The following is a 28,000-nucleotide window of genomic DNA, read 5'->3' as shown; positions in this document are numbered from 1 at the left end:
GCAATGGCTAATTTCACAAAGGAAGAAATTGACATTATTGTGGTTGGAGCTGGACCATCCGGTATAGCTGTATCAACTTGTTTAAACAAACTGGGCATAAACAATGTTATTTTAGAAAAACAAGATTGTTGTGCTTATTTGTGGAAGGAAAAGACTTATGATAGACTTTATTTGCATCTATCAAAGGATTTTGTTCATTGCCATTTATGCCACTTGAAACATCATCACCTAAGTATATGCCAAAAAAAAAAATTATTCAATACTTAGATGAGTATGTTGAGCATTTCAACATCAAGCCAAAATTTCAAACTTGTCGTGAATCGGCCTTTTACAACAGTGGGGAAAAGAAATGAAATGTCGAATCAAAAAATTTGACTAGTGGATAAATTGAAATGTATGCTAGTGATTTCTTGATTTTGGCTACGAGAGAAAATAACAAAGGTTATATTCCAAAAATGATAGGAATAGAAAATTTCAATGGAGAAATAATCCATTCAAGTGATTATAGATCTGGTGAAAAATATAAGGATAAAAAGGTATTGGTCTTTGGATCAGGAAACTCTGGGATGGAAATAACTTTTGATCTTCCAAATTATGAAAGACACACATCAATTGTTTTTAGAAGTCCAGTAAGTCTCTCTATCTCTTTATGCCTTATCTTTACTTTCATCGTTATTTGTTTGCATGTGAGTAGGTTTGTGTCTGTTATAAAAATTATTAAATGGTAGTGTTCGGTTAGTTTAGTTGTACATCAACTATTTTACATGGTACCTGTTACTTTTTACTAGAATTTTTAATGTTGTAACTCGATTCATCAAGATATTGGGTATGGGTTTCTTGACCATCAACATCTGGTCATACCCTTATGTGAAAGTGCCGGAATATGAACATGATTTCTCATGCTTTTCATTATACTTTATTGACGATCCATCCAGTCATATATACTCTTGTGGCGTTTCTTATCTAAAAAAATATTTTTTAATTAGCTTCACCTCTAATAATTTCCACCGATTCATCATTTATGTTATATTTCACAAACATACTCTCCAAGCACTATACAAAATTGCAAAAAACAACCTTTATTCTGAATTGAAAGTTTATTTAATGAAATGAGTTCTTCTTTAAAAAGGGGATACTAGTTGACTAGAAAGTGATTAAGGAATATGGTGTTGGATTATTGCAAATTCAAATTTTCGGATAGATATTTAAATATCCTGAAAACATAGAAAGATGTCATTAGTCTATTTCTAAATCGCACAAATTTAAAAGAAAATCAAATTCAAGTCTCATCACATATCTTATATCGTGAGAAAAAGAAGAGTAGGATTTGGAGAGGAGACAAGTTGTTTAGTATAAGTATAAAAAAATCATATATTTTTTACATTGAGGAACTGAATTCGGAAAGAAAAGAACTAGGGTTTCTTTTTCTTATAACTAGAATCTTAATTTTTGCTAAGTTTGTCTTATTAACAATTTTATACATCGTCTTTTCACATGTTGCACAAATAACATATTTTACTTTTTAATAATTTGAATCTCATAATTTTGAAGAAACATTTATATAGATATCAGTTAGATGACTTGATAAATGACAATACAAAAAATTATTTGCACTAACTATATATGAAACTTGTATTTCTCTTTTAATATAATCTTTCGTGTATTACTCATATATATATTTCTTTTTTTAGAACCCTTGCTAATTCCAGTTACCAACTTTGATCTAAGTTTTTACATACTCTAAGTTATATACAATTACGTTATAATTGATCTGATTTTGTATTTCATTTTTAATATATAAGTCAAAATATGAAACTTAAACCCGTAAATATGTACATTATAACATGATGTTCTCCCAAAGTGCTATAACTTTTCTATAGTTAGATTCTGCAAGTTGTTCACATGCACAATCAATTATACTTTTGATAAATATGTTTGTTAATGCTAAGAGTTTTAATATATTTTATCCTAATGTTTTTGCAGATTCATGTTCTAACAAGGGAGATGGTGTATACTGCAATGTTGTTGCTAAAATATTTACCAATATCTTTCGTTGATATTGTAATTGCAAAGTACGCAAAATTTAAATTTGGAAATTTAGCAGAATTAGGAATACCACAACCAGAAGAAGGCCCATTTTTTGTTGAGATATCAAAAGGTAAACCCCAGTAATTGATGTTGGTGCAATTGACAAGATTAAACTTGGACAGATTAAGGTATGATACTATCTATATTTTATTTCATTCTATGTTGAGAAATATTATGTCAAAAACAGATCGCTTTAGTTTTTTCGAGGGTTTTGGTCTGATAGTAAAGGTACAACGAGTGAATTATGGTTAGGAGCACATCAGGAGTTCATGTTTTATTACTACCAACAACCTAGTAGTAGTGTTTAATGAAGAAGAATAAAAATACATGTTCATTATCATGGGCAATAGTTGAACTGTTATAGTTATGAAATCGGTAGAATTTAGTAATTTCGGCAAATAGTATATATTTGTGTAAATAGTTCATCTAATTAGCATTAATAACCTATTATAAAAAAGAAAATAACGCTTGGTTTTTTTTGTGAAATAACTTTTGGTCAATTGATTATTAGGTATTTCTTGGAATATTAGAAATAAAGGAACATACAATAGCGTTTGACAATGGACATGAACATCAATTTGAAGCAATATTTTTTGCTACTGGTTACAAGAATATTGCTACCAAAAGGATAAAGATACGTTTGCAAATTATCACTATGTTCTTTTTTTTTAATTCTAAATTTGAGTCTTGAAATTTTCTACTTGCCTGCAAATATCATGTGTGGATAATATTTCTCGATAAGTTTTCCTGGTTACTAATTTAACTTACTATTAATTTTACCATCGTTGTCTCAAATAATATACATTTTTTTCCTTTTGTATGGAGGATTATAGCTCAATATTCCTTGAAAATGGCACATTGATAAAATGGAAAGGAGAGAATGGGCTATATTGTGCTGGATTTCCAAAAAGAGGGATTGTTGGTATTTCAATGGATGCTAGAGCTATTGCCGACGATATTAAGATGGTTAGAGGAGACAAAATTTAGATTTTTATTATTATTATATTAGACTATGTTGTTATATAAAGTTTCTAAACACTGTGTGAATGCAGGATACTTTCTACAGTGGGCTTGACTTGTTAAGTTAAGCTAAGCTAGAACTTAAAAACAATGTTTTTTTTAGTATTTTTTTTATTGGAATCAAGTTTATAGTGTCATAGCAATTTGATGAAACTTTTCTCATTGATTGGCTTTCTTTGTTGACTTTTTTTATAATGATGGTGTGGGGTTCAGATCGCACACATTTCGACTATTAAATCGAACATTTGCTATATCTTGCCAGCACAAGTATCGAATAACTCTACACATCAAATTGGGTAACTTTTATTTGAGACATTTATTAACAACCTGAATGAAATCTATTATGTTTTTGTTTTTCATAGTTAAGTAGATCTGGAGAGAGAGAGACATAGAGAGAGAGAGAATTGGATTCTGAAGAATTTGTTTTTCCTTCAATTCCTTGATGTTCATAAGGTCCATAAAATTAAATGTACATTGAGCAGTTAATATTTCATCTTGCTAAGGTCATTTCTAGATCGATATGTACAAAATATCCTAACGAACCATTACAAGAATAAGAGGATGACGACGGGTAAGTTACCGAGCTCATAAGAAATACTCCCTACTTCCTAGCAAGAATGTAAAAGTTGTTGTAGATGATTCAACTAGATACACACAACCTACTTAATCCAGAACCAAATGGTTAATTTAGCTTCTTCCCATACCTAATGTCTGCATTTTGACAACTTAGCCTTAGGTGCATGCTTATTGTTGTGCTTTCTTTTGGGCCAACTTTTTGTGTCTAATTTTCCCAACCACTGCGAAGAAGAATTTTTTCATCTGATCTTTTCCTTTTTGTCCTGATTGAGTCTAGTTGTACATTGTCCCAATTTGATTGTCCCCAATTCGCTAAAGATGTTTTTCCCCAACCTTTAGTAGACCATTTTCCTTTTGACCAAGGAAGGTCGAGTGTTCCACCATCCTCTTTAGGTTGTCCCCAACTCGCTGAACATATTCCTTCCCATGCTTCAGTAGACCATTTTCCTTTTCACTGTCCACAGCTCACTGAAGTTAATCCTTCCCAACCTTCGATAGACCATTTTCTTTTTGTCGTGATAGGTTCAGAAGGTATAGCTGACTAAATTCCTTTTTGGCTTTCTTTACTTTGATATGGCTTCTTAATATCTCTATAAGGAAGAGTGGTTGTATTTCCATTTACTATAATGTTACTTGACTCAGAACCGTCTTGAAATGAGGTAGCACGTCCAAACAACTGAATTTCAATATGGGTATTTCAACAAGGTCATCCAAAAGAGTAGAAATATATTCGCTAGTACACTGGATACACTTGTATATGTATTATAGTTCTGCTTCCCCAACAGCCCTTGCAGCATTTTGAGACCAATCAGTGAAATCCTCAACCTGTAAAGATCACGATAATCCATTAATAAAGTATTTCAAAGATTACTTAGCACAACAGACATCAATAAATGAAAGATAACTACACAGATGCAACAAACTTTGGAGCCCCATGTTTTAGATAGCCAAGATGTTTCATAGGTACTTGCACATAGTCATTTGGCCCATTGCTTCTCAACCGACAATAACTGCAATGAAATGACACCATAATGAGCCAGAAAACTAGATTTTTCCAGCGACTAGGAGTCTCTTTAAGATGAGGTCAGATTTATTGGATTCAGAGTACCTTGACTAAGAGTGTAACTAGCAACTCAGACACCGAATCTTTATTTTTCGTCCCATAGTTTACAAACTTATGCAATGACTTTGCCACCGCATCTGGATCATTGCCATCTAGAACATTCACAAGCCAAGGAATATTACCGAGCTACTGAAAACAAAAACTCTCATGAAAAAACTAAAGCAAAGAGAAAAGTGCCAAAACTCAAACAAGGAAGCAAGTGCTAAAACCAGAACTTTTAAATTATGTATAAGAAAAAAGAATTATGAGTATGTATCGCTACATTTAAAGTCTCACAAATGAAAGATTTTTCATACACATGATGCTTAGGGTCTAATATATTTCTTGAGAAGAAGTATTTCTATAATGATCCCGATTCCTGGAAATTTTTCATTTCTGCTATAGTACTTCACAACACTCTATACTGATAGTAAAATTAGTACATCCCTTCAAAGATGCTCGATAACTCAAAAAGTAAAGGTTCATAAGTACCTTCTAATATGGCAGAAAATGGTGGTAGTATTGGAGGATTTCGTGTCTGTGAAGTTCAGATGACCCTAAATGAAAAAGAAAAAAAAGCAGATTAATAACTAAACAACTACATTAATAACCCTCTAGAAATAAAATATACACATACAAAACAAACAAGGAAAAAGTCATTCAGAAGCATTGAAAGTCATTCTGAATAAGCTTAGGCCATGAGGGGGGGAATTGAGATGAAGTTAGTAAGCTATGGCCTTTCTAAAAAGCATGGCCTTTTATTTTTATGGACAAAAGGGTTTAAATATAGCAATAAGAAGTTTATAAGAGTAACACTGTTGTCCGCTTGTACCGAAGGGTGCTTTACAAAAAGTGCACCAAATCATCTTTTTCTTTCTCCTTTTTTCTTTGGATAAGGAAAAATAAATTTCATTAAATATTACCAAGAAGGTAGTGCAAGTCTGCAAAAGTACAAAAAGTAAGTTTTTCTTACTTTTGGTGTTTTATAAGTTGAAACAATACAAACTTGGTGTTGTAAAAACATTGTAACAAATTGGGCATATTATTGTGCTTACAATAGCCTCCTAAGAGTATACCGCTGATAGCATATTATGCACATTTCACTAGAACAAAAGAGGAAGAAAGAGGCGCCAGTTTTCCTTAGAACAATCGGCAGGTTCTTTCAAGTTTCAGTCCGAAACCAAAGGATTTCTCCGTGAATTTCGTCACCAAGTATGTAGATTTCACTGGTGTCTTTCACCCATTAGGTCCCTAGAATTCAGTCAGATTATTGATTCCCTTCATATTGTTTAGACTTAAGGTTTCCAGAACTTCAAATAATTGCTGTGATTTAGATGTTTGAATAATCATAATTAGAATATTACATTTTCTTGACCATGTTGCTTAATTTTAGCATGAAATTCAGATCCCTAGTTGTGTAGATTCGTTTAGTTAATGAGTTACACTTGCTAGGTTAGTTTATACACATATGCATACATCAGTTTTCAAATGTTTCATTATCAGTACTTCATGTTGCATTTTCAGTTAGCATGTCAGAATATTGAGCTATCCAATTTATTTCAGTTATGTTGTATTGTACATATTCTAGTAGGCAGTAAGCTTAATACTGAGTTGGACAAGGGTCAGTCATCCTCATAGTCCCACAACTACGTGCCCTTGTAGTTTAAGTCCCTTCTATAGGCATTATATTTAGTGATAACGCCAGTCATGCCTTTATACCCTTGGAAAGGTCTATTGGGTCCTCTCGATGGGGCGTATACATCGTACTCTACGTTTAGCTCATGTGGTTTTATGTCGGTTAATAGTAGCTCCCACAGCAAGATTCTAGCGCATTGACCAGGTTACCAGTTATATATCAGTATTCAGTTTCAGTATGTAATGAACTTGGTCATTACGTTCAGTTTAGTTCATGTTCAGTATGTTCAATATATTCTTCATGTTCATCTTATATCGTTGATTAGTATGCTTTATTCAGTTATTTATATATTATTCAGTTTTATCATATCCTGCATGCTCAGTGCCTTTTATGTATGATGCATACTCTGCGATACATCCTCTCGTGATGTAGATTTAGGCCCACAGCATTAAGATTGCGTATCGTACTCAGCATTCTCAATGGTGACCCCTCATTCACTTAGGACGATAAACATGTTTTCTTTTACTTTCATTCTTTCAGTTTCAGTTTTGCTAAAAATAGTTGGGGGCATGTCCCAACATTTCTTGTCAGGTAGAGGATTTTATTCAGACATAGATAGAACCAGTTTTGGTTTTGAGTTTGATCTTCCACTTGTTATTAAACTCATAGTTTTTTATTTAAACTTAGATTGGGTATTTCCCTATCATTTTAGTTTATCTCATGACTTAAGGCTTCTGCACAATATCTCTTATTTCAGTTTATCTTAGTATGTTATGATATGCCAGCTCAGGGTTAGCTTGGGGTCACTCGTGATCTTAGGTCATTTGTTTTCATCAAGGGGGTAGCCTCACGGCGTGACATATGCCATTTCCGTTTGAGAAATAGCTCAAATTAATGTCGTAGATGAGCCTTTTCTCAAAATTTGATGCCATCTGTAAGCTTTGTTTCCTATTTAATATATCAGAAAATCAACTTTCTTCTTAATTCTAATTTTTTTAACAAAGAAAATAATTTGCTAATATAAATTAATTAACATAAATTTATTAGTTGAGTGTTTATCTGAAAATCTAAGACACAGATAAAAAGAAAAAAAAGTATATACTTTGACTTTAGCCGGTCAACAAACTTTAGTCAAATTCAATTAAATTTTTGTAACTTGTCTCTTTTTGAAACTGCAATATTCATTTACAGAAAAATGAATATGACATGTTTTAGATTAAGTTAAAGATAACTTGCAAATAAATGTTTTCACATCTACCAAAGAATTGAGAAAAACTCAGATTTTATTTCAATTATAATTTTTTTGCATTTACTTATAACTGTTGTTTTCTATTACACTTTAAAAAAGGAATAAATAAATAAATATCAACTTATCTTGTTTGAAGACCATATATACATACCTCATTGTCTAAATTTCCTTTCTTGAAATCTTATTGCAATTTTCGTTTCAACATTCTCAAAAAACAAACTTCTCTTTAATTTTCTGAAAATGTTGCTATGGCTAGTTTCACAAAGGAAGAAATTGGCATTATTGTGGTTTGAGCTGGACCATCCGATTGTTGGGATATATACTATTAAGCACGTGTTTAGATATAGTATTTATTATAGAATAATTATTTATTTATTTTAATAGATCATATATTCGTTTATGGTGCTTGTTTACTTATATTGTGGATGATTTAGTGTATAGAGTTTAAGCTTATACACAGAGGATTAAATCATCGGTTCTTATAAGTATAAAGTTTTTTTGTTCATAATCTAAGATGGAAATTGAACATGCCATTGGTACGATTGTACCACAAGATTATATGTAGTTTATCTTGATTATGGGAATGATATAGTTCCAACTTCTTGTGCTAGTGCATTCTGTATGTATTGAACGGGACTGAGTAGAGATAGTTGCTTTAGACTGACTGACTAAAGCAATTCTCTAAACTATTAAATGTACTTATATTCTTAATCCTGATATAACTATTATGATCTGTATATGTTAATCATCGTTTTGATTTATTTAAATGTGAGATTTTAAGATGGGTCAATATTCTTGGTAGATTGGATGATGATAATATATATTGGTGAAATAATAAGTTAGTTGATTGAATCCATGTCTCAATATAGAGATTGATGATATGCCTTTTTGAGAAGTTAAAAAGTTTTCATCGTGTCAAACCTTGCAAGTGGATTTAAGAATCCGACACATGAAATAAGTTAAGCAATGCTCTGAAGGAAATTGATCATTGAATTAGTTCGTCAGTAATTTAATTTATTGATTAGTATCTGTAATCTTAAACATGGGGAATTTCAAAATATAAATAGAAGAGTGCAATTACGAATTTCTAGTGGAATGATTTGTAATTTACTATGGTAAAAATAATTCAAATTAATTATTTGGAATTGTTTTCATAATAGGAAGCCTCGGTAATTAATTATGTGGACCCTACCATGCCCATATTTATCCAGAACTCAGAATTTATTGTAAAGGGAAAAATGAGAAGTATGTGTCTTTCTCTATTCTAAGGAAAGGGAGAAGTATGTATCTTTCTATGGTCTAAGTCAAGGAAAAGTATATCACTTTTTCTATTCTAAGGAAAGGAAGAAGGACATGACTTTTGCTTTTCTAAGGAAAAGGAGATGTACATGTCTTTCTATTCTAAGGAAAGACATGGTATTCCTTTTCCTTGGACTAAGAAGAAATCTCTATAAATAGGGATTCTTCTAACCCTTGAAAATGATAATATTTTGCATAAAATACCTGTCCACCCAAGAATTGAGAGGGTTCGGAAGTGAACTTGGGATCACTGTAGAAGACCATAGAACTGTGGTCTAGTTTGTGGACTAGCTTATGAATTTTCTTGAAGATTCTAGCATGTCGACTAGCTTGTGGATTCACTGGAAGGTATCAGCTCATGCTTCAAGAGGTAATTATGAAATTAAAGTTAGAAGGTTTATATGCCCTATCATGATTGTACTTGTTCTAGTATAAACAATGTGTTGTCTATTATTCATGTAAGTTGTATGATTATGGTACGCTTCCGCTGTGCATATAGTTTTCCAACACCGATATAGTTGTATCCGCCAATTTAAACAAATTGGGCATAAACAATGTTGGTTTAGAAAAACAAGATTGTTGTGCTTATTTGTGGAAGAAAAAGACTTATGACAGACTTCATTTGCATCTATCAAAGGACTTTTGTTCATTGTCATTTATGCCACATGCAACTTCATCACCTAAGTATATGCCGAAAAAAATTTATTCAATACTTAGATGAGTATGTTGAGCATTTCAACATCAAGCCAATATTTTGAACTTGTGATGAATCGGCCTTTTACAAAAGAGGGGAAAAGAAGTGGAATGTCAAATCAAGAAATTTGACTAGTAGAGAAATTGAAATGTATGCTAGTGATTTCTTGATTTTGGCTACCGGAGAAAATAACGAAGGTTATATTCCAAAAATGATAGGAATAGAAAATTTCAAAGGCTAAATAATCCATTCAAGTGATTATAGATCTGGTGAAAAATATAAGGATAAAAAGGTATTGATCGTTGTATCAGGAAATTGTGGGACGGAAATCGCTTTTGATCTTTCAAATTATGAAAGTTACACATCAATTGTTGTTACAAGTCCAATAAGTCTCTTTATCTCTTTATGCCTTATCATTACTTTTATCGTTATTTGTTTGCATGTGAGTAGGTTTGTGTTTGTTATAAAAATTATTAAATGGTGGTGTTCGATCAGTTTAGTTGTACATAAACTATTTTACATGGTACCTGTTACTTTTTCCTAGCATTTGTAATGTTGTAACTCGATTCATCAAGATATTGGGTATGTGTTTCTTGACCATCAACACCAGGTCATACCCTTATGTTATAGGGCCGGAATATGAACATGATTTTCATTCTACTTTATTGACCATCCATCCAGTCATATATACCGTTGTGGTATTTCTTATCTAAAAGAATATTTTTGAATTAGCTTCACCTCCAATAATTTCCACCGATTCGTCATTTGTGTTAAATTTCACAAACATCTCTCCAAGCACTATACAAAATTGCTAAAACAACCTTAATTCTGAATTAAAAGTTGATTTAAAGAAATCAGTTGTTCTTTAAAAAGGGAATATTGGTTGACTAGAAAGTGTTAAGGAATATGGTGTTGGATTGTTGTAAATACAAAAAATTTGGATAGATATTTGAATATCCTAAAAAACATAGAAAGATCACATTACTCCTTTTCTAAATCTCACAAAATTAAAAAAAATTAAATTTAGGTCTCATCGGGTATCTTATATCGTGAGAAAAAGAAGAGTAGGATTTGGAGAGGTGACAAGTTGTTTAGTATAAGTATAAAAATCTCATATATTTTTTACTTTGAGGAACTGAATCCGAAGAAAAATAACGAGGGTTTCTTTTTCTTATAAGTAGAATTTTGATTTTTGCTAAATTTGTGTATTAACAATTTTATACATCGTCATTTCACATATTGCATAGATAACATATTTTACTTTTTAGGAATTTGAATCTCATAATTTTGAAGAAACTTGTTTATAGATATCAGTTAGATGACTTGATATAGATATCAGTTAGATGACTTGATATAGATATCAGTTAGATGACTTGATATAGATATCAGTTAGATGACTTGATAAATGATAGTACAAAAATTATTTTCACTAACTGTATATAAAACTTAGATTTCTCTTTTAATATAATATTTCGTGCATTACTCATAAATATTTCTTTTTTTAGAACCCTTGCTAATTTCAGTTACCAACTTTGATCTATGTTTTTGAATACTACAAGTTATATACAATTACGTTATAATTGACCTGATTTTGTAGTTCTTTTTTAATATATAGTCAAAATATGAAACTTATACCCGCAAATATGCATATTATTATTCATGATGCTCTCCCAAAGTTCTATATCTTTTCTATAGTTAGATTATGCAAGTTTTTCATATGCACAATCAATTATATTTTTGATAAATATGGTTGTTAATTCTAAAAGCTTTAGTATATTTTATTCTAATACTTTTGCATATTCATGTTCTAACAAAGGAGATGGTGTATACTGCAATGTTTTTGCTAAAATATTTACCAATATATTTGGTTTATACAGTAATTACAAAGTACACAAAATTTAAATTTGGAAATTTAGCAGATATAGGAATACCCCAACCCCAAGAAGGCCCATTTTCTGTTAAAATATCAAAAGGTAGATCCCCAGTAATTGATGTTGGTGCCATTGAGAAGATTAAACATGGACTTTTTTTTTTACCCTCCATAGGAGCTCCCACCGGTTTTGCTCCCTTGGGAAGTCGAACTCGCAACCTTCGGGTTGGAAGTGAGGGGTGATTGCCATCCGAGCAACTCGCTATCGTCAACTTGGACAAATTAATGTATGATACTATCTTTATTTTATTTCATTCTATTTTGAGAAATATTCTGTGAAAAACTGATGGCTTTAGTTTTTCCTAGGGTTTTGGTCTGATAGTAAAAGTACAACATGTCATGTGTGGTTAGGCGCACATCACGAGTTCAAATTTGATTACTACCAAGAACCTAGTAGTAGTATTTAATGAAGAAGAACAAAAATACATGTTCATTATCATAGGCAACTGTTGAACTGTTATAATTACGAAATGGGTAGCATTTAGTAATTTTGGCTATATTGGTGTAAATAGTTCATCTAATATTCATTAATAATCTATTATAAAAAAGGAAATAATACTTTATTTTTTTGGTGAAATAACTTTTGGTCAATTGATTATTAGGTACTTCTTGGAATATTAGAAATAAAGGAACATAAAGTAGTGTTTGACAATGGAGATGAACATTAATTTGATGCAATCATTTTTGCTACTGGATACAAGAATATTGCTACCTAATAGCTAAAGGTACATTTTGCAAATTGTCACTATGTTCTTTTTTTTTAATTCTAAATTTGAGTTTCGAAATTTTCCACTTGCCTGTAAATATCGTGTGCGGATAAGTTTTCCTGGTTACTAATTTGACTTACTATTAATTTTACCATCATTGTTTCAAAAAATGTACAATTTTTTTTCTTTTGTATGCACGATTATTGTTCAATATTCCATGAAGATGGCACATTGATAAATTGGAAAGGAGAGAATGTGTTATATTGTACTGAATTTTCAAAGAGAGGGATTGCCATTATTTCAATGGATACTAGAGCTAATGCCGATGATATTAAGTCTGTTAGAGGAGACAAAATTTAGATTTTTATTATTATTATTATTATATCAAACTATGTTGTTAAATAAATTTTCTAAACCCTGCGTGAATGCAAGATTCTTTCTGCACTAGGCTTGACTAATTAAGTTTAGGTAGAACTTAAAAGCAGTGTTTCTTTTAGTATGTTTTTTATTGGAGTCAAGTTTCTAATGTCATAGAAATTTGATGAAACTTTTCTGATTGATTGTATTTCTTTGTTGATTTTCTTTTATAATGATGGTGTGTGGTTGAGATCGCGCACATTTCGACTATTATTTCGAACATTTGCTATCTCTTGCCAGCACAAGTATCGAATAACACTACACAAAAAATTAGGTAACTTTTATTTGAGACATTTATTAACAACGTGAATGAAATCTACTATGTCCTCAATTTTTCATAGTAAAGTAGATTGAGAGAGAGAGAGAGAAAATTGGTTTATTGAGAATCTTATTTTCCTTCAATTCCTTCATGTTCATAAGGTACATAAAATTAAATGTGCATTGAGCAGTTTACATTCCATCTTCCTAAGGTAATTGCTGGGTCGGTCTGTACAAAATGTCCTAACAAACCATTACAAGAATAAGAGGATGACGACGGGTACGTTACCTAGCTCATAAAAAATAGTCCCTACGTCCTAGCAAGAATATAAAGATTGTTGCAAATGATTCATCTAGATACGCACAACCTACTTAATCCAGAACCAAATGGTTAATTTAGCTTCCTCCCAATCCTCATGTCTGCATTTTTGACCACTTAGCCTTTGGTGCATACTTACTGTTGGGCTTTCTTTTGGGCCAACTTTTTGTGTCTAATTTTCCCAACCATTGAGAAGAAGAAGCTTCTCCCTGGGTTTCATCTGATCTTTTCCTTTTTGTACAGACAGAGTCTGGTGGTTCATCGTCCCCATTTGATTGTCCCCAATTGCTAAAGATGTTTTTCCCCAACCTTTGGTAGACCATTTCCCTTTTGACCAAGGAGAGTCGGGTGGTCCACCATCATCCTTAGGTTGTCCCCAACTCGCTGACGTACTTCTTTCCAACCTTCTATAGGCCATTTTATTTTTCTCGTGATAGGTTCAGATAGTAGAGCTGACTGAATTCCTTTGTGGCTTTCTTTAATTTGATACGGCTTCTTGATATCTCAATAAGGAAGAGTTGGTGTATTTCCATATTCTATAATTTTCCTTGTCTCAGAACCATCTTGAATGGGTGTAACACGTCCAAACAACTGAAATTTTAATATGGGTATTTCAACAAGGCCATCCATAGAAGCAAAAATGTATTCGCTAGTACGCTGGATACACTTGTATATGTGTTTCACTTCTTCTTTTCCAACAACCCTTGCAGCATTTTGATACAGGTCAGTGAAATCTTCAACCTATAAGGATCACGATATTCCATTAATACAGCAGTTCAAACATTACTTAGCACAACGGACATCAATAAGTGAAAGTTAACTACACTGATGCAACAAACTTTGGAGTCCGATGTTTTAGATAGAGAAGATGCTTCATAGGTACTTCCACATTATCCTTTGGCCCATAGCTTCTCAGCCCACAATGACTGCAATGAAATGAGACCATAATGAGCCAAAAAATTGGTTGTTTGCCAGGGACTGGGAGTCTCTTTAAGATGAGGCTAGATTTATTGGATTCATAGTAACTTGACTAACAGCGTAACTAGAAACTCAGCCACCGACTCTTTGTTTCGCTTTCCATAGTTCACAAACTTATGCAATGACTTTGCCACTGCATCTGGATCAGTGCCATCTAGAACATTGACAAGCCAAGAAATATTACCGAGCTACTCAAAACAAAACTCTCATGAAAAAATTAAAGCGAAGAGAAAAATGCCAAAACTCAAACAAGAAAACAAGTGCTAAAACCAGAACTGCCATGTTATGTAAAAGAAAAAAGAATTATGAGTATGTATCACTACATTTACAGTCTCACAAATGAAAGATTTTTCATACACATCCAGTTCTGATGCTTAGGGTCCTATATATTTCTTCAGAATAAGTATTTCTATAATGATCCTGATTCCTGGGAATTTTTCTTTTCTACTACAAAACTTTACAACACTCTGTACTGATGCTAAAATTAGTACATCTCTTCCAAAAGGCGTTTGATAACTGAAAAAGTAAAGGTTCATAGTTACCTTTTAATATGACAGAAAATGGTGGCAGTATTGGAGGATATCGTGTCTCTGAAGTTCACATGACCCCAAATGAAAAAAAATAGATTATTGACTAAACAACTACATTAATATCCCTCTAGAAAGAAAATATACACATACAAAAAAAATAAGCAAAAATTCATTCAGAAACATTCAAAGTCATTCTAAATAAGCTAAGGCTATGAGGGGGGAAATTGAGATGAAGTTAATAAGCTATGGCCTTCCTAAAAAGCATGGTCTTTTGTTTTTATGGACAAAAAGGGTTAAATACAGCAACAAGAAGCTTATAAGAGTAACACCCTTGTCTGCTTGTACAGGAGGGCGCTTTACAAACGGTGCACCAAACCATCTTTTTCTTTCTCCTTTTTCTTTGGATAAAGCAAAATAAATTTCACTAAATAATACCAAGAAGGTACTGCAAGTCTGCAAAAGTACAAAAAGTTCTCTTACTTTTGGTGTTTTATAAGTTGAAACAATACAAAGTTGATGTTGTAAGAATACTGTAACAAATTAGGTATTTTATTGTGCTTACAATAGCCTCCTTAGAGAATACTGTTCATAGCATATTATGCGCATTTCACTAGAACAAAAGAAGAAGAAAGAGGCGCCAGTTTTCCTTAGAACAATCAGCAGGTTTCTTTCAAGTTTCAACCTGAAATAGAAGGATTTCTTCGTGGATTTCGTCACCAGGTATATGGGATTTCACTACTGGGTTTCTTTCACCCATTAGGTCCCTAGAATTCAGTCAGATTCCTGATTCCCTTCATATTTTTTAAACTTAAGGTTTCTAGAACTTCATATAATTGTTGTGATCTAGCTGTTAGAGTAATCTTAATCAGAATATTACATTTTCGTAACCATGTTGCTTAATTTTAGCATGAAATTCAGAGACAGCTGTGTAGATTCGTTTAGTTCATGAATTACACTTTAGCCAGTCAATAAACTTAAGTCAAATTCAATTAAATTTTTGAAATTTTTCTCTTTTTGAAACTGCAAAATTCATTTATAGAAAAATGAATATGATACGTTTTAGCTTAAGCTAAGATAACTTTCAATTAAATGTTTTCACCTCTACCAAAGAATTGAAAGAAAAGCCAGATTTTGTTTCAATAATAAAATTTTTACATTTACTTGTAACTGTTTTTTTTTATTACACTTTAAGAAAGGAAAAAATATAATATATATCATCTTTATCTTGTTTGTAGACCATATATACATACCTAATTGTCTAAATATCCTTTCTTGAAATCTTATTTCAATTTTATTTTCAACATTGTCAATAAAAAACTTCTCTTTAATTTTCTGAAAATTTTGCAATGGCTAATTTCATAAAGGAAGAAATTGACATTATTACGGTAGGAGTTGTACCATCTGGTATAGCTGTATAAGCATGTTTAAACAAATTGGGCATAAACAATGTTGTTTTAGAAAAACAAGATTGTTGTGCTTATTTGTGGAAGAAAAAGACTTATGATAGACTTCATTTGCATCTATCAAAGGACTTTTGTTCATTGCCTTTTATAACTCATGCAACTTCACCACCTAAGTATATTCCGAAAAAAAGAATATATTCAATACTAAGATGAGTGTGTTGAGCATTTCAACATCAAGCCAAAATTTCAAACTTGTGTTGAATCGGCCGTTTACAACAGTGGGGAAAAGAAATGTAATATAAAACCAAGAAATTTGACTAGTGGAGAAATTGAAATGTATGCGAGTGATTTCTTGCTTTTGGCTAATGGAGAAAATAACGAAGGTCATATTCCAAAAATAATAGGAATAGAATATTTCAAAGGTGAAATAATCCATTCAACTGATTATAGATCTAGTGAAAAATATAAGGATAAAAAGGTATTGGTCTTTGAATCAGGACATTCGGGGATGGAAATATCTTTTGATCTTTCAAATTATGAAAGTCATACATCAATTGTTTTTAGAAGTCCAAAAAGTCTCTCTATTTCTTTATGCCTTATCTTTACATTTATCGTTATTTGTTTACATCTGAGTAGGTTTGTGTTTGCTATTAAAATTATTAAATGGTGGTGTTCGATCAGTTTAGTTGTACATCAACTATTTTACACGGTACCTATTACTTTTTACTAGCATTTGTAATGTTGTAACTAGATTCATCAAGATATTGGGTATGTGTTTCTTGACCATCAACACCAGGTCATACCCTTATGTGAAAGGGCCGGATATGAACATGATTTTCATTCTACTTTATTGACCATCCATCCAGTCATATATACCCTTGTGGTGTTTCTTATCTAAAAATTATTTTTGAATTAGCTTCACCTCCAATAATTTCCACCGATTCGTCATTTGTGTTAAATTTCACAAATATACTCTCCAAGCACCATACAAAATTGCAAAAGCAACATCGATTCTGAATTCAAAGTTGATTTAATGAAATCAGTTCTTCTATAAAAAAGGAATACTGGTTGACTAGAAAGTGATTAAGGAATATGGTATTGGATTATTGTATATAAAAAAATTTGGGATAGATATTTAAATATCCTAAAAACATAGAAAGATTGCATTACTCCATTTTTAAATCGCAAAAAATTTAAAAATATAAATTAAGGTTTCAACGGGTATCTTATATCGTGAGAAAAAGAAGAGTAGGATTTGGAGAGATGACAAGTTGTTTAGTATAAGTATAAAAAACTCATATATTTTTTACTTTGAAGAACTGAATTCGAAAAATCTTGATTTTTGCTAAATTTGTCTTATTAACAATTTTATACATCGTTATTCCACATGTTGCACAGTTAACATATTTTAATTTTTAAGAATTTGAATCTCTTAATTTTGAAGAAACTTGTCTATAGATATTAGTTAGATGACTTGATAAATGATAGTACAAAAAATTATTTGCACTAACTATATATGAAACATAGATTTCTCTTTTAATATAATCTTTCGTGCATTACTCATATATATTTCTTTCTTTAGAATCCTTGCTAATTCCAGTTACCAATTTTGAATACTACAAGTTATATACAATTATGTCATAATTGATCTGATTTTATACTTCTTTTTAAATATAATTCCAGTTAGCAACTTTGATCGCGTGTAAATCAGTTCCCGATCCATACTCAGCATTATCAGTGGTGAGTCCTCATTCTCCGAGGACGATAAACATATTTTATTTTACTTTCAGTCTTTCAGTTTTAGTTTTGCTAGAGTTAGCTGGGGGCATTCCCAGCATCTCTTGTCAGTTAGAGGCTTTTATTCAAACATAGTTAGATTCACTTTTGGTTTAGAGTTTGATTTTCCAGTTGTTATTAAATTCATAGTTTTTATATTCAGACTTAGATTGGGTATTTCTCCATCATTTTAGTTTATCTCATGACTTAAGGCTTCCACACAATATCTCTTATTTCAGTTTATCTTAGTATATTATAATATGCCAGCTCAGGGTTAGCTTGGGGCCACTCGTAATCTTAGGTCATGTGCTTACGTCAACGGGCTAGCCTCAGGGCGTGACATATGTCATTTCCATTTGAGAAATAGCTCAAATTAATGGCATAAATGAGCCTTTTCTCAAAATTTGATGTCATATTTAAGCTTTTTTTTTCTATTTAATATATCAGAAAATCAACTATCTTCTTAATTCTAATATTTTTAACAAATAAAATAATTTTCTAATTTAAATTATTTAATATAATTTAATTAGTTGAGTGTTTATCTGTAAATCTAAGAAACAGATAAAAAGACAAAAAAATATATACTTTGACTTTAGCCGGTCAATAAACTTCAGTCAAATTCAATAAAATTTTTGTAATTTGTCTCTTTTTGAAACTGCAAAGTTCATTTATAGAAAAATGAATATAATATGTTTAGCCTAAGCTAAAGATAACTTACATTAAATGTTTTCACATCTACCAAAGAATTGACAAAAAACTCAGATTTTGTTTCAATGATAAAAAAATTACATTTACTTGTAACTGTTGTTTTCTATTACACTTTAAAAAAGAAAAAAAATAATAAATATCATATTTATCCTATTTGAAGACCATATATACATACCTCATTGTCTAAATTTCCTTTGTTGAAATCTTGTTGCACTTTTCTTTTCAACAATCTCAAAAAAAAAACTTCTCTTTAATTTTCTGAAATTTTTTTCAATGGCTAATTTCACAAAAGAAGAAATTGACATTATTGTGGTTGGAGCTGGACCATCCGGTATAGTTGTATCAACCTGTTTAAACAAACTTGGCATAAACAAAGTTGTTTTAGAAAAACAAGATTGTTGTGCTTATTTGTTGAAGAAAAAGATTTATGATAGACGTCATTCGCATCTATCAAAGGACTTTTTTTCATTACCGTTTATGCCACATGCAACTTCATCACCTAAGTATATGCCGAAAAAAGAATTTATTCAATACTTAGATGAGTATGTTGAGCATTCAACATCAAGCCAAAATTTCAAACTTGTGTTGAATCAGCCTTTTACAACAGTGGGGAAAAGAAATGGAATGTCAAATCAAGAAATTGAAATGTATGCTACTGATTTGTTGATTTTGGCTACCGGAGAAAATAACGAAGGTTATATTCCAAAAATGATAGGAATAGAAAATTTCAAAGGCGAAATACTCCGTTCAAGTGATTATAGATTTGGTGAAAAATATAAGGATAAAAAGGTATTGGTTGTTGTATCAGGAAATTCTTGGATGGAAATAGCTTTTGATCTTTCAAATTATGAAAGTCACACATCAATTGTTGTCAAAAGTCCAGTAAATCTCGCTATCTCTTTATGCCTTTTCTTTACTTTTATTGTTATTTGTTTGCATGTGAGTACGTTTGTGTCTGTTATAAAAATTATTAAATGGTGGTGTTCGGTCAGTTTAGTTGTACATCAACTATTTGACATGGTACCTGTTACTTTTTACTAGCATTTGTAATGTTGTAACTCAATTCAACAAGATATTGGGTATGGGTTTCTTGACCATCAACACCAGGTCATACCCTTATGTTAAAGAGATGGAATATGAACATGATTTCTCATGATTTTCATTCTACTTTATTGACCATCCATCTAGTCATATATACCTTTATGGTATTGCTAATCTAAGAAAATATTTTTGAATTCGCTTCACCTCCAATAATTCCACTGATTCGTCATTTCTGTTAAATTTCACAAACATACTCTACTAGCACAATACAAAATTGCAAAAACAACCTCGATTCTGAATTCAAAGTTGATTTAATGAAATCATTTGTTCTTTAAAAAGGGAATATTGGTTTACTAGAAAGTGATTAAGGAATAAGGTGTTGGATTATCGTAAATACAAAAAATTGGAATAGATATTTGAATATCCTAAAAACATAGAAATATCTCATTATTCCATTTCTAAATCGCACAAAATTAAAAATTTAAAAACTCAGGTCTCATCAGGTATCTTATATCTTGAAAAAAAGAAAAGTAGGATTTGGAGAGGTGACAAGTTGTTTAGTATAAGTATAAAAAACTCATATATTTTTTTGCTTTGAGGAAATGAATTTGAAGAAAAAGAACTAGTGTTTCTTTTTCTTATAAGTAGAATCTTGATTTTTGCTAAGTTTCTCTTATTAACAATTTTATACATCGTTATTTCACATGTTGAACATATAACATATTTTACTTTTTAAGAATTTGAATCTTATAATTTTGAAGAAACTTGTCTATAGATATCAGTTAGATGACTTGATAAATGATAGTCCAAAAGTTATTTGCACTAATTGTATATGAAACTTAGATTTCTCTTTTAATATAATATTTCGTGCATTACTCATATATATTTATTTTTTTAGAACCCTTGGAAATTCCAGTTACCAATTTTGAATACTGCAAGTTATATACAATTACGTTATAATTGATTTGATTTTGTGCTTCTTTTTTAATCTATCGTCAAATTATGAAACTTACACTTGCAAATATCTACATTATAGTTCATGATGTTCTCCCAAAGTGCTATTACTTTTCTATAGTTAGATTATGTAGGTTTTTCACATGCACAATCAATTATATATTTGATAAATATGGTTGTTAATTCTAAAAGCTTTAATATATTTTATCCTAACGTTTTTGCAGATTCATGTTCTAACTAGGGAGATGGTGTATACTACAATGTTGTTGATAAAATATTTATCAATATCTTTGATTGATACTGTAATTGCAAAGTACATAAAATTTAAATTTGGAAATTTAGCAGATTTAGGAATACCACAACCCAAAGAAGGCCCACTTTCTGTTATAATATCTAAAGGTAGATCCCTAGTAATAGATATTGGTTCCTTTGACAAGATTAAACTTAGATAGATTAAGGTATGATACTATCTTTATTTTTTTTCATTCTATTTTGAGAAATATTATGTGAAGAACACATCGCTTTAGTTTTTCCGAGTGTTTTGGTCTGATAGTAAAAGTACAACATGTGATGTATGGTTAGGCGCACATCACCAGTTCAAATTTGATTACTACCAAGAACCTAGTAGTAGTATTTAAAGAAGAAGAATAAAAATAAATGTTCATTATCATGGGCAACCGTTAAACTGTTATAGTAACGAAATCGGTAGCATTCAGTAATTTTGGCTAATATAGTATATTTGTGTAAATAGTTCATGTAATATGCATTAATATTCTATTATAAAAAAGGAAATAACACTTGGTTTTTTTTGTGAAATAACTTTTGGTCAGTAGATTATTAGGTACTTCCTGGAATATTAGAACTAAAGGAACATATAGTAGTGTTTGACAATGGAGATGAACATCAATTTGATGCAATCATTTTTGCTACTGGATACAAAAATATTGCTACCAAATGGCTAAAGGTACATTTCAAAAATTATCACTATGTTCTTTTTTTTTAATACTAAATATTTGAGTTTTGAAATTTTCCAATTGCCTGGAAATATCGTGTGCGGATAAGTTTTTCTTGATAAGTTTTCGTGGTTACTAATTTGACTTACTATTAATTTTACCATCATTGTCTCAAATAATGGACAATTTCTTTCTTTTGTATGCAGGATTATAGCTCAATATTCCTTGAAGATGGCACATTGATAAATTGGAAAGGAGAGAATGGGCTATATTGTGCTAGATTTTCAAATGGAGGGATTGCTGGTATTTCAATGGTGCTAGAGCTATTGCCGATGATATTAAGACTATTAGAGGAGACAAAATTTAGATTTTTATAATTATTATATCGAAATATGTTGTTAAATAAATTTTCAAAACCCTGCGTGAATGCAAGATGCTTTCTACACAAGGCTTGAATAATTAAGTTCAGGTAGAACTTAAAAACATTGTTTCTATCAGTATGTTTTTTATCGGAATCAAGTTTATGCTGTCATAGAAATTGGATTAAACTTTTTTGATTGACTGTATTTCTTTGTTGTTGTTTTTTTATAATGATGGTGTGGGGTTGAGATCGCACACATTTCAACTATTTTATCGAACATTTGCTATCTATTGCCAGCACATGTATCAAATAACTCTACACATCAATATGGGTAACTTTAATTTGAGACATTTATTAACAACGTGAATGAAATCTACTAGGTCCTCTGTTTTTCATAGTAAAGTAAATCGAGAGAGTGAGAGACATACAGAGAGAGAGAATTGGCTTGTTGAGAATCTTATTTTTCTTCAATTCCTTGTTGTTCATAAGGAACATAAAATTAAATGTGTATTGAGCAGTTCACATTCCATCTTTCTAAGGTAATTGCTAGGTCGATCTGTACAAAATGTCCTAACGAACCATTACAAGAATAAGAGGATGACGACGGGTACGTTACCTAGCTCATAAGAAATACTCCCTACGTCCTAGCAAGAACGTAAAAGTTGTTGCAGATGATTCAACTAGATACACACAACCTACTTAATCCAGAACCAAATGGTTCATTTAGCTTCCTCCCAAACCTCATGTCTGCATTTTTGACCACTTGCCTTAGGTGTATACTTATTGTTGGTCTTTCTTTTGGGCCAACTTTTTGTGTCTTATTTTCCCAACCACTGAGAAGAAGAAGTTTCACCTCGAGTTTCATTTGATCTTTTCCTTTTTGTCTAGATAGAGTCTGGTGGTACATTGTCCCCATTTGACTGTCTCGAATTAACTAAAGATTCTTTTCCCCAACCTTTGGTAGACCATTTTCCTTTTGACCAAGGAGAGTCGGATGGTCCACTATCCTCCTTAGGTTGTCCCCAACTCGGTGAACATACTTCTTCCCAACCTTCAGTAGACCATTTTCCTTTTGACTATCCACAACTCACTAAAGTTAATCCTTCCCAACCTTCTATACACCATTTTATTTTTGTCGTGATTGGTTCAGAAGGTATAATTGACTAATTCCTTTCTAGTTTTGTTTACTTTGATCTCCCTTCTTGATATCTCTATAAGGAAGAGTGGTTATATATCCATCTTCTATAATGTTCCTTGTCTCAAAACAGACTTGAAAGGGGGTAGCACGTCCAAACAACTGAAATTTTAATGTGGGTATTTCAACAAGGCCATCGATAAAAGTAGAAATATATTTGCTAGTACGTTGGATACACGTTTATGTGTTTCACTTCTGCTTTCCCAACAACTCTTGCAGCATATTGAGACTGATCAGTGAAATCCTCAACCTGTAAAGATCACAATAATCCGTTAATACAGAACTTCGAAGATTACTTAGCACAACGGACATCAATAAGTGAAAGATAACTACACTGATTCAACAAACTTTGGAGTCCCATTTTTTAGATAGCCAAGATGCTTCATAAGTACTTGCACATGAAAATTTTTATTATGGGTGAGGCGCACATAGTGTCAGTTGTGTGAGGCGTTTTTTGGCTGCCATTTGTATATTGTGGGGCCCATATTGTACTTGTTTCATTTCCTTACTTTTTCTCTTTCCATTTTAATCTTTACTTGTACTTCTTTCTTTCTTACTTGCATTTTCTTTGTTTGCTTGCCAACTCTCTTTGTAATTTTATTTTAATAGAAAAAAACTTTAGAACTCACCGACGGATAGATATATATATATATATATATATATATATCAGATGAAATTAAATTATTATGTTTTAAATAAATTCGAAGAGATTGAAGATAGTGAAACTAAAATAAATAAATTGAACTCTCACAAAAAAGTAAAAATTCAAATAATCAACCAATTGAGCTACTAAAATTCATTCGGTATTATTTATTACATTTAAATTCACAATTTAATTTTAATTATTTAAATTTTAGTCATTAATTTATTGTTTGAGATTTTCAATTTTAACAACCCAATTCTTAATTGCCTTGTAACTCTTCTTAATACACTCTATTTTAATTATCTAAAATAAATAATAATTCCGGAAAAATATTTTTAATAATATGAGACGGAGGGACCACAAGTTTGTATAGAACCTTTTCTCAATTAATAACTGCTAACATAATGTACATTCTCACTAGTCACTACGATAAATAATTTAACTAATGAAATAATTTATATTTTGTGCAAATGAAACGCAACATGATAAAATTAAAGCAACAATCATTTAATGAGATTTTCGAGTTTTCAAAACAAACGATATCACTTTCTTTTTTTCCGCTCTTTTTTCATAGTCCTCCATTTCTTCACCCCATTGCTTTAGTAGCATTAAAGGGTTTATTTAATAGGTTATTAGAATTATGCATGTCTTCAATTTGGTATTTGACGTTAATAGTAAATTAGTTTGAAGACAATAAAAAATACACAAATCTTATCTTATCTTGTAATATAGAACTATTTTTAAAAGTAACGCGAGTTTAAAGAAAATAGAGTGTAAACAAATTTCAATATAAGAATAATATTTTTAATAGATATTCAATTCAACACGTTAAATAAATGTGGATATAAAATAGAAAATAAAAATATTGATCAACTAATAGTATGACTTTTTATTCCCTTGCACTTTTCCACTTTCAATATAATATTTTAATTTATTTAATTGAAGTTGACATGGACCCCACAATTATCTTTCAATTCCCACTCAAACTTTACATTCTCTCTCCTTTTGGTTTCATTTTTCAGCCTTAACTAATAGTTTGGGCCCCACGATCCACATATCAAAAAATGGGTGGAGCCTCTTCCAACTTTGGTTGGTTGGGCCTCACCCATAATAAAAATTTTCCTTGCACATAGTCCTTAGGCCGATAGCTTCTCAAATGTCTATAACTGCAATGAAATGACACCATAATGAGACAAAAAACACTATGTTTTCCAGGGACTAGGAGTCTCTTTAAGATGAGGCCAGATTTACTGGATTCACAGTACCTTGAGTAACAACGTAACTATCAACTCAGCCCCTAACTCTTTCTTTCTCTACCCATAGTTCACAAACTTATGCACTGACTTTGTCACCGCATCTGGATTAGTGCCATCTATAACATTTAAAAGCCAAGAAATATTATCGAGCTATTCGAAACAAAAACTCTCATGAAAAAACTGAAGGAAAGAGAAAAGTGTCAAAACTCAAACAAGGAAACAAGTGCTAAAACCAGAACTGCCAAGTTATGTATAATAAAAAAGAATTATGAGTATGTATCAGTGCATTTACAACCTCACAAATTAATGATTTTTCATACACATCCACTTCTGATGCTTACGGTCGTATATATTTCTTTAGAATAAGTATTTCTATCATGATCCTGATTCCAGGGAATTTTTCTTTTCTACTACAGTACTTCACAACTCTCTGTACTGATACTAAAATTAGTACATCCCTTCGGAAAGGTGTTTGACAACTGAAAAAGTAAAGGTTCATAGTTACCTTCTAATATGGCTGAAAATGGCGGTAGTATTGGAGGATTTCGTGTCTTCGAAGTTCACATGACCCCAAATGAAAATAAAGAAGATTATTAACTAAACAACTAAATTAATAGCGCTCTAGAAATAAAATACTAAACAAATAAGCGAAAAGTCATTCAGAAATATTGAAAGTCATTCTGAATAATCTAAGGCCATGAGCGGGGATATTGAGATGAAGTTAATAAGCTATGGCCTTTCTAAAAAGCATGGTCTTTTGTTTTTATCTGGACAAAAAGGGTTAAATAAAGCAACAAGAAGTTTATAAGAGTAACACTGTTGTCCGCTTGTACAAGAGGGTGCTTTGCAAAGGTGCACCAAACTATCTTTTTCTTTCTCATTTTTTCTTTGGATAAGGAAAAATAAATTTCATTAATTTATACCAAGAAGGTATTTCAAGTCTGCAAAAGTACATAATGTAAATTTCTCTTACTTTTGGTGTTTAATAAGTTGAGGCAATACAAACTTGTTGTTGTAAGAATACTATAACAAATTGGGCCTTTTATTGTGCTTACAATAGTCTTCTTAGAGGATACAGATGATAGCATATTATGCACATTTCACTAGAACAAAAGAGGAATAGAGACGCACCAGTTTTCCTCAGAACAACCAGCAGGTTTCTTTCAAGTTTCATCCCGAAATCGAATGATTTCTTCGTGGATTTTGTCACTAGGTATGTGGGATTTCACTAGTGGGTTTCTTTCACCCATTAGGTCCCTAGAATTCAATCAGATTCTTGATTCTCTTCATATTGTATAGACATAGGGTTTCTAGAACGTCAGATAATTGTTGTGATTTAGCTGTTAAACTAATCCTATTTAGAAAATTACATTTTCTAACCAAGTTGCTTAATTTTAGCATGAAATTTAGAGCCCTAGTTTTGTAGATTCATTTAGTTCATGAATTACACTAGCTAGGTCAGTTTATACAGATATACATGCATCAGTTTTCCAATGTTTCATTAACAGTACTTAATGTTGCATTTTTAGTTAGCATGTCAGAATCTTGAGCTATCCAGTTTATTTCAGTTGTGTTGTATTGTACACATTCTTGTCGGGAGTGGGCTTAATACCGAGTAGGACTAGGGTCAGTCACCCTCATAATTCCAGAACTACGTGCCCCAGAGGTTAAGTCCCCTCTGTGGACATTATATTTAGTGATAATGCCAGTCATGCATTTATACCCCTGGCAAGGTATATTAGGTCCTGTCGATGGGGTGTATACATTGAACTCCACGTTTAGCTCATGTGGTTTTATGTCGATTAATAGTATCTCTCACAGTCAGATTCTAGTACATTGTCCAGGTTACCAGTTATATTTTAGTATTCAGTTTCAGTATATTATGAACTTGGTCATTGCATTCAGTTTATTTCATGTTCAGTATGTTCATTATAGTCTTCATGTTCATTTTAAATCATTGATCATTATGCTTTATTCAATTAGGTATATATTGTTCAGTTTTATCCCATCATGTATGCTCAATACCTTTCATGTACTGACAGATACTCTACGCTTCATCTTCACGTGATGTAGGTTCGAGCCCACAACATTCAGATCGCGTGTAGATCGGTTCCTGATCCATACTCAGCATTGTCAATGGTGAGTCCTCATTCTCCAAGGACGATAAACATGTTTTCTTTTAGTTTCAGTCTTTCAATTTTAGTTTTGCTAGAGTTAGCTGGGGGCATATTCCAGCATCTCTAGTCAGCTAGAGGCTTTTATTCAAACATAATTAGATTAAGTTTTGGTTTTGAGTTTGATCTTCCAATTGTTATTAAACTCATAGTTTTTATATTCACATTTATATTGGGTATTTACCCATCATTTTAGTTTATCACATGACTGAAGGCTTCGCACAGTATTTCTTATTTCACTTTTTCTTAGTATGTTATCATATGCCAACTCAAGGTTAGCTTGGGGTCACTCGCGATCCAAGGTCCTGTGTTTACATCATGGGGGTAGCCACGGGGAGTGACATATGTCATTTCCGTTTGAGAAATAGCTCAAAATAATGGCATAGATGAGCCTTTTCTCAAAATACAATGCCATATTTAAGATTTTATTCCTATTTAATATATCAGAAAATCAACTTTCTAGTTAATTCTAATTTTTTTAAACTAAGAAAATAATTTGCTAATATAAAATAATTTAATTAGTTGAGTGTTTCTCTGAAAATTTAAGACAAATATAAAAAGACAAAAAAATATGTACTTTGACTTTAGCCGATTAATAAACTTCAGTCAAATTAAATTAAATTTTTGTAATTTGTCTCTTTTTGAAACTGCAAAGTTCATTTATAGAAAAATGAATCTGACATGTTTAAGTTTAAGCTAAATATAACTTTCAATTAAATGTTTTCACATCTAC

The 28,000-nt window shown here is 31.3% G+C and overlaps 4 pseudogenes; 3 read left to right on the top strand and 1 right to left on the bottom strand.

Moving 5' to 3' along the window:
* The first annotated feature begins 3 nt into the window (after nt 1-3).
* On the top strand, nt 4-3,075 carry LOC125809956 (probable indole-3-pyruvate monooxygenase YUCCA10; annotated as a pseudogene).
* A 4,844-nt stretch (nt 3,076-7,919) lies between these two features.
* LOC125809958 (probable indole-3-pyruvate monooxygenase YUCCA10) lies at nt 7,920-12,661 on the top strand (annotated as a pseudogene).
* Nucleotides 12,662-18,963: 6,302 nt separating this feature from the next.
* LOC125809957 (probable indole-3-pyruvate monooxygenase YUCCA10) lies at nt 18,964-22,005 on the top strand (annotated as a pseudogene).
* Nucleotides 22,006-22,883: 878 nt separating this feature from the next.
* LOC125809919 (uncharacterized) lies at nt 22,884-27,151 on the bottom strand (annotated as a pseudogene).
* Nucleotides 27,152-28,000: the final 849 nt, after the last annotated feature.

Source organism: Solanum verrucosum, unplaced genomic scaffold (genome assembly GCF_900185275.1).
Source record: "Solanum verrucosum unplaced genomic scaffold, falcon-dt-bn FXZP01000257.1, whole genome shotgun sequence".
NCBI lineage: Eukaryota > Viridiplantae > Streptophyta > Magnoliopsida > Solanales > Solanaceae > Solanum > Solanum verrucosum.
Note: the sequence above shows the minus strand (reverse complement) of the source record. Positions and strands in the feature narration are given on the sequence as shown.